This window comes from Panicum hallii, chromosome 4 (genome assembly GCF_002211085.1).
Source record: "Panicum hallii strain FIL2 chromosome 4, PHallii_v3.1, whole genome shotgun sequence".
NCBI lineage: Eukaryota > Viridiplantae > Streptophyta > Magnoliopsida > Poales > Poaceae > Panicum > Panicum hallii.
The window spans coordinates 6,879,402-6,886,187 of record NC_038045.1 but is presented as its reverse complement, the minus strand read 5'-3'; positions in this window follow the sequence as shown (position 1 = coordinate 6,886,187).

Here is a 6,786-nt window from a genome sequence, read left to right as displayed (position 1 = left end):
TCTAGTGCATGATTTTATTAAGTGGATTTTCAGGGCGTCACACATTAATAACTTGCAGCGAACTTCGACTTTACAGGTAGATGACTGGGAGACATACGCCTAGTACTTTTCAAAATCTTCAGGTAACTCCGGACAATTATCTTGTTTTGAGCAGCATTGGTTTTAATAAAGTAAGCATGAGTACACTTACGGTTGGTACTCAGCAAGTGGAGTAAATTATATGACATGCAAGGCTGTAATCAAGGAAAAAACTGACATAGTTTGACTGCGATAAGCAGTTTTAGTTGATCAAGTTTTATTAAACAAGCATTAACTAAGTATAAGTGTATACCAACCCTTAAGTAAGTATCAGAGATAAGATAACAACAACATAAATAAATAATGAATGTCGATTTAGATAATCTTTAAGTTCAATTATCATGTGAGGGTCCAAACCGCTCTTAACCATGAGCATGGCCGATATATCAGTTTTCACTCTGCAGAGATTGTATACTTTACCCACAATTCGTGTTTCTCTTGAGGTCCGGATTTGCAAGGCCCTTAAACACTTCCGAGGTGAGTGGCGGGTATTCACTACGAGGCCTTTATAAAGATTCCCTAACTTATAACAATCCGCTAAGGTTTCAAGTCAAAACGGTCAAAACCGTCCCTGATGAGGTAGTGCCTTAGCCAAGGACCATATATCAATATGCCTCAAGAGGATCGAGCTATACCCCGACGATGCAACCCCTCTTACCCTTTCGGTAAGATTATCATAAGCTAAAGTTTCTAATTAATTAATTAAGATCAGAGCCATGTAGTACTGTGGTTGCACTGTTTTTTTGGGTGGTTCTCCATATTCCAATTAATGCTTTTCAAGTTATTCAACCAAAGTCTAAGTAATAGTAACTAGCGTAGTTACAACATAAATATAATAATCCAGGTTTAATCAAGGAAATTCGTAAGAAACTAGGCACATCCTTAGTTTAGGATCCATCATATTCTAGACACATGCATGCATATAAAGTAAATGTGTGTATTTATAAAGTTATTGGGACTGAAGTATGATCAAGTACCACTTGCCTTCGTCAAAGAACTGCTGCTGCTCGGGAGCGTCTTTAATGCTTGACTCTTGCGGACCCTCGAACTGCGTACCGTCTATCGTAACACACAAGTACATACAAGCAAACAAATATAATAAATAAGAAACAGTACACCAATCAATATAAATAGAGCAAAACAATGTAATAAACCTACTGCATATGTCGTAAGGATCGCATAGCGCAAAAATCGATGAAAACGGAGTTAAAACGGAGAAATTATGGCTAAAATTTGATTCTAGGGGTTATTTGTAGAAGATTTAAAACTAAAAGGGCTCTGACCAAAGAAACCGAGGGCTAGATCATAAGTAAATCTTAGACCTAGGGGCTAGATTGTAAAACAGAAGGATCTAGGACTGCAGGTTCTATTTTTGAAAAAGACAGAGGCCTAAACAGAAGAATAAAGATCTATTCGTGAATACTTTTGGACTACCGTGGACTGCAGATTGATTTCTACAAAACTCAGGGGCTACAACGCAAAATGACCTCAGGTTGACCGGTATCTGGGTCTATTAACTTGGGTTAGATCTAATCTAACACGTTGAATCTAGATGTAACGGCTGGGACGTGGGGGTGGCGCGGGGGCGGCGGCGGGGCGGTGCGGCGGCGAGCGGCGGCGCTTCGCCGGGATAACACGTAAACACGTTCCCGGCCTCGCTTCCAAGCGCGGGTTGCACTGGGAGGTTGCGGGCGTCACGGGTAATCAATCTAGGGGCTCTTGGGGCGGCGAAATTGGCCGGAGCGGCGGCGCGGCGGCGAGAGGCGGCTCGGGAACGATGCGAGGTCGTGCGAGCGCAAGAAGGCAGGGAAGAGGGGAAAAGAGAGGCCGATGAGGATCCTTATGCCACAACAGAGCTTCTGCAGCGGCTTGCGGAGGGGAAAAAGCGGCGGAGCGGTGGCGCGGCGAGCGGCCGAGGCACGGCGGCGGAAGCTTCGGCGCTAGGTTTCCTCGGGCGGGAGGCGGCTGCTGCGGCTTGGGGGAAAAGCTAGGGCACGGGGCGCTTAAATAGGGGCGGCCGCGAGCCTTGGCATGCGGGCCCGAGGCCTCGCGCGACGGAGATCCACACCGGACTCGAGTGCGAGTCCGGGGACTCGCGCCGAGGTCGGGGACGAACCTGACGGGCAGGCCTCGCTTGTCAGCGAGAGAAGGAGGGGGAGAGGAGGAAGGGCCGGTGCACGGGGAAAGGTGGGCCGGGGAAGCTGCTGCGCCGCGCGGAGGGGAAGCAAGAGAGGAGAAGAAAGGAAGGCCGTGGGCTGGGCTGCGCAGGGGGAGAGAGAGGAAGTGGGCCGGGCCAGCTAGGCCATGCGGGAGGGGGAGGAAATGCCGGCGTGGGCTAGGCCGCAAGGGGAAAAGAAAATAGAAAAAGGAAATAGAGTAATTGGGCCAGGCCCAATTAGAAAAATAGAGAGAAAAAATTGTATCCAAATACATTTGAATTTGAATTTAAAATTTAAATTCAAATGGAAGACAAGCAATAAAATAATGCAATGGGGCATGAGATGCACAAAACCTATAATTCCTTATACTTCTTTTTATGGTTTAGTAAATTGCTATTAATTCACGGTAAATGCTCTAGAATCAAAATGATGAAATAAAAATCTTATGGACCCTAAAGGAATTCTAGCAAAATTTATTTAAGTTTTTAAATTAAAAATTATGGTGTTACAAATATAGATGGCAATCTATAGGTATCTCACAAGAAAATCTACTTTTATCATTTTCAAATATTCAAACTCAAGTACTCAACAAATAAAATGTAATATACAGCTAAAGTCTGGAATAGTTGACTAAAATCCATTTTTTTATGACAAGAGGATTAAAATAAAATTGATGTTAATAGACTCATCATGAAACCTATTTAAGTATAACTTTTTATATTTGAAATAACATGTTTACCTAGAATTCAGATTTGATAAGATTTCCTAGAGCTGAAAAATCTTTGTTTCACGGTATTCGGATCGTTGGATCGATATCTTTGATCACTACTTATGATCATGCGCTCAAAGGATAAAAAAAGGGATTCACGAGCAAAAAGGGGAACTCATAGTTAATTGTAGCCTAGTGCAAGAAAATATCTTTGTATCAATTAATTAATGTAAGATGTATATTAGTATAGAGAAAATTCTTCAACGGTACAATTTTACTATTATTTGTTCTTATAATTAATTACCATGTATTTTTATAGAATCAATTTTATCTTAAAGGCAAGTTCAATAAATACAGGCATAACTTTTGTACGTTAAACACACATATAATTTTTGTCTGCTATTTATGTCAATCAAACCATATAAAAGTTTGACTTTCCTGGAAAAAAATAAAACACCAAGCATGGAGGCGAGTGCCTACGGCTGTGGCCCAATTGTATATGGGCCGGCCTGTCACAAGTGCTCGTATGTTTGCGTGTTTGGGTTACTATTTTATACATATCAAAAGACCACAATGTCCCGTCGTAATCTTAATATTTGGTATAACATGTTTACATAAAACTCAGATTTAAAATTGGAGGTAGTAGTTGTAATTAGCGATGGACTCAGATGAACTGGGCCCAACTCAGTAGCTCTAGCCCAGCCCAAGTAAGGGTGTGTTCGTTATCCAGTGTCTAAAGTTTAGAGGTGTCACATCAAAAATAATCTTATCATTTAGAAGTATTAAATAAAGTCTAATTATAAAACTAATTGCAGAACCCCATGGCTAATTCGCGAGACGAATCTAATGAGGTATATTAGTTCATGATTAGCGGATGATTACTGTAGCATCACTGTGGCAAATTATGGATTAATTAGGCTCATTAAATTTGTCTCGCGAATTAGCACCCATCTGTGCAAAAAGTTTTATAAACAAATTTTATTTAATACTTCTAAATAGCAAGATTATCTTTGATATGACGGGTCTAAACTTTAGAGGGGAGGAAACGAACGTACCCAAAATGTCTTCCCTATATACCCTCTCTATCATCTAATTAATGTAAGATGTATCTTGATATAGGGAAAAACCGTTCAAAAGTACATGTTGACTATTACTTGTTCTTACAATTTATTACCATTAATTTCTATCGAATCAACTTTATCTTATAGTCACACTCACTAAACACATCAGCATAACTTTTGTACACTAAATACACATATAATTTGCTGACTATTTACGACATCAAAACACACAAAGTTTGAGTTTCCAAGAAAAAAAATGAAAACACCAAACATGGAGGGAGTACTTATTTTCATATGATCAGGGGGTCAACTCTTGCATGACAATATATAAGACTCGATCACCTTAATTAACAGGCATGGCCTAAACCTAGTCTTTGCCTACCAAGAAAACTTGTAGGTGTATTTCAATTTTGATGAGCTCCCATATACTCAAATCAGCATGGACTATCCAAGTGCTCCACAATGGATCGAGTACGCATTAATATAGCATCAATCACAACGTCACATAGTCGAAACTATCCCTAAGCAAAGTGGAGCGGCCAAAAACATGCTCAAGGCTAGGTAAGACGACTCAAGAGCCATGTCCCATACTAAAAGATATACAATCTTTTTCGACAATTTTTCATGAGTGGTCAACAATTTTAGTGCTTCTTACTATTTTTCTCTCTCATGGCCGATCGTTTCTCTAGTGTAATTCACATGTTTCCTAGCAGTTTTATCAAGTCGCCGACAATGTAATTTCCGTCAAACTCATTTCCCACAATTATGGTAGATAGTTATCTGAGCATACTAGAAAATCGTTGGCCATTTGGGAAGAAACTGCTGGAAAAAAATTACTGTTTTCGTGTGAGTTAAAGCTATCTAAGAACAATTACCCGAATACTGAAAAAAACCCTATTATACTATAAACAATTAAAAAGCTATCTAAGAACAATCATCGTTGTCACCTCGATCGATCCCTTGCACACCGAACAACGCGAGCAGCGTCCATGGCTATATGGGGCGTTAGTTTGGCAAAGCCCCTCCAGCAGTGTTCTCCTTCTCCCTTGGTTGTTGCTAAAACGATCGAGTCCACTGTAGCCGCAGCTAGCTTACGGCACAAGAGATCCCCCCACCACACACACACCCCCCAAGAGTCAGCACCCACCCGTACGTCCCCGCGCCTGGTGGTGGGATGGAAAACCCGCCTGCCCACCGCTAAAACGACAGGGTGGGTAGCTAAGCTAGCTAGCGCGACGCGGCAGGGGCGCGGCTCGAGCGGCGCTAACAATAATTACCCGCGGCCCGAATCGCAGAGGCAGGCAGGCGGGCGGCAGCCATAATCAATTCCGCTCGTACCCCTCCCCCTCCCTTCCCGATGCCAGCAGTGCCGCATCGACGTGGCGGCTAATTTTCTTTTAAGGAACCGAGATGGCGGCCAATTATGTAGTATCCACCCAACCATTCCACCCGGACACCAGAATAGAGAAAGGGTCGGGGAGGGTACTTGCGGCATCATTTGGAGCAAACCGAGAACGAGAGACCCATCACTCCATCAGCTGATGAGCTGAAGCAGGACGACAACGATGAGCAGCGGTGTGAGTGAGTGTGTGACCTGTGGTGTGAGCTCGACTATGCATTTTGTACGGTTTCATTACGATACGAAAATAGGTGCAAGACAAGTTGAATTGATGCTGTTATTGCACAGGTTCGTGAAATGAAGTTGCATCGGAATTTTTCGTACGAACGCATCCGATCCACTCGTACGAAGCCAACGCTAATATTTCAGGATATTTCAGACCGTTTAATTACTACATGAAAATCGGTGCAAAACGGGCCGAACTGATGTTATTAATGCACAAGTTCGTGAAACAAAATTGCGTCGGAATTTTTTTATAAGAAACGCATCTGATCCACTCCTATGGACCCAACGCTAATGCTTTAGGATATTTCGGACCATTTTTTTTCTAAACGAAAATCGGTGCAAAATGGGCCGAACTGGTGCCATTATGCACAAGTTGGCTAAACGAAATTGCGTTGGAATTTTTCGCAACGAACGCACCCGATCCACTCCATTAGACCCAAAACTCATATTTTAGGGCGTTTCGGACCGTTTCGTTACTGCATAGAAGTTGGTGCAAAATTGGCCGAACTGGTGCCATTAACGCACAAGTTAACTAAACGAAGTTGCATCGGAAATTTTTAGGAACGAATGCACCCAATCCGCTCCATTGCACCTAAAACTCATATTTTGGGGGTGTTCGGACCGTTTCGCTACTGCGCGAAAGTTGGTGCAAAACGGGTCGAACTGGTGCCATTAGTGCACAACTTCGTTAAACGAAATTGCGTCGAAAGTTTTCGCAACGAACGCACCCAATCCACTCCATTGGACCCAAAACTCATTTTTAGGGTGTTTCGGACTGTTTCGTTACTGCATGATAGTCAATGCAAAACTGGCCGAACTTGTGCCATTAACACTCAAGTTCGTTAAACGAAGTTGCATCAAAATTTTTAGGAACAAATGCACTCGATCCGCTCCATTGGACCCAAAAATTATGTTTTGGGGTGTTTCAGACCGTTTCGCCAGTGCATGAAAGTCGGTGCAAAATGGACCGAAGTGGTACCATTAGTCACGAAGTTGCATCGGAAGTCTTCGCAGCGAACGCACCCAATCAACTCCATTGGATCCAAAACTCATATTTTAGGTGTTTCGGACCGTTTCGTTACTGCACGATAGTCGATGCAAAGATAACCGAACTGGTGCCATTAATGCTCATGTTTTGCTAAACGAAGTTGCGTT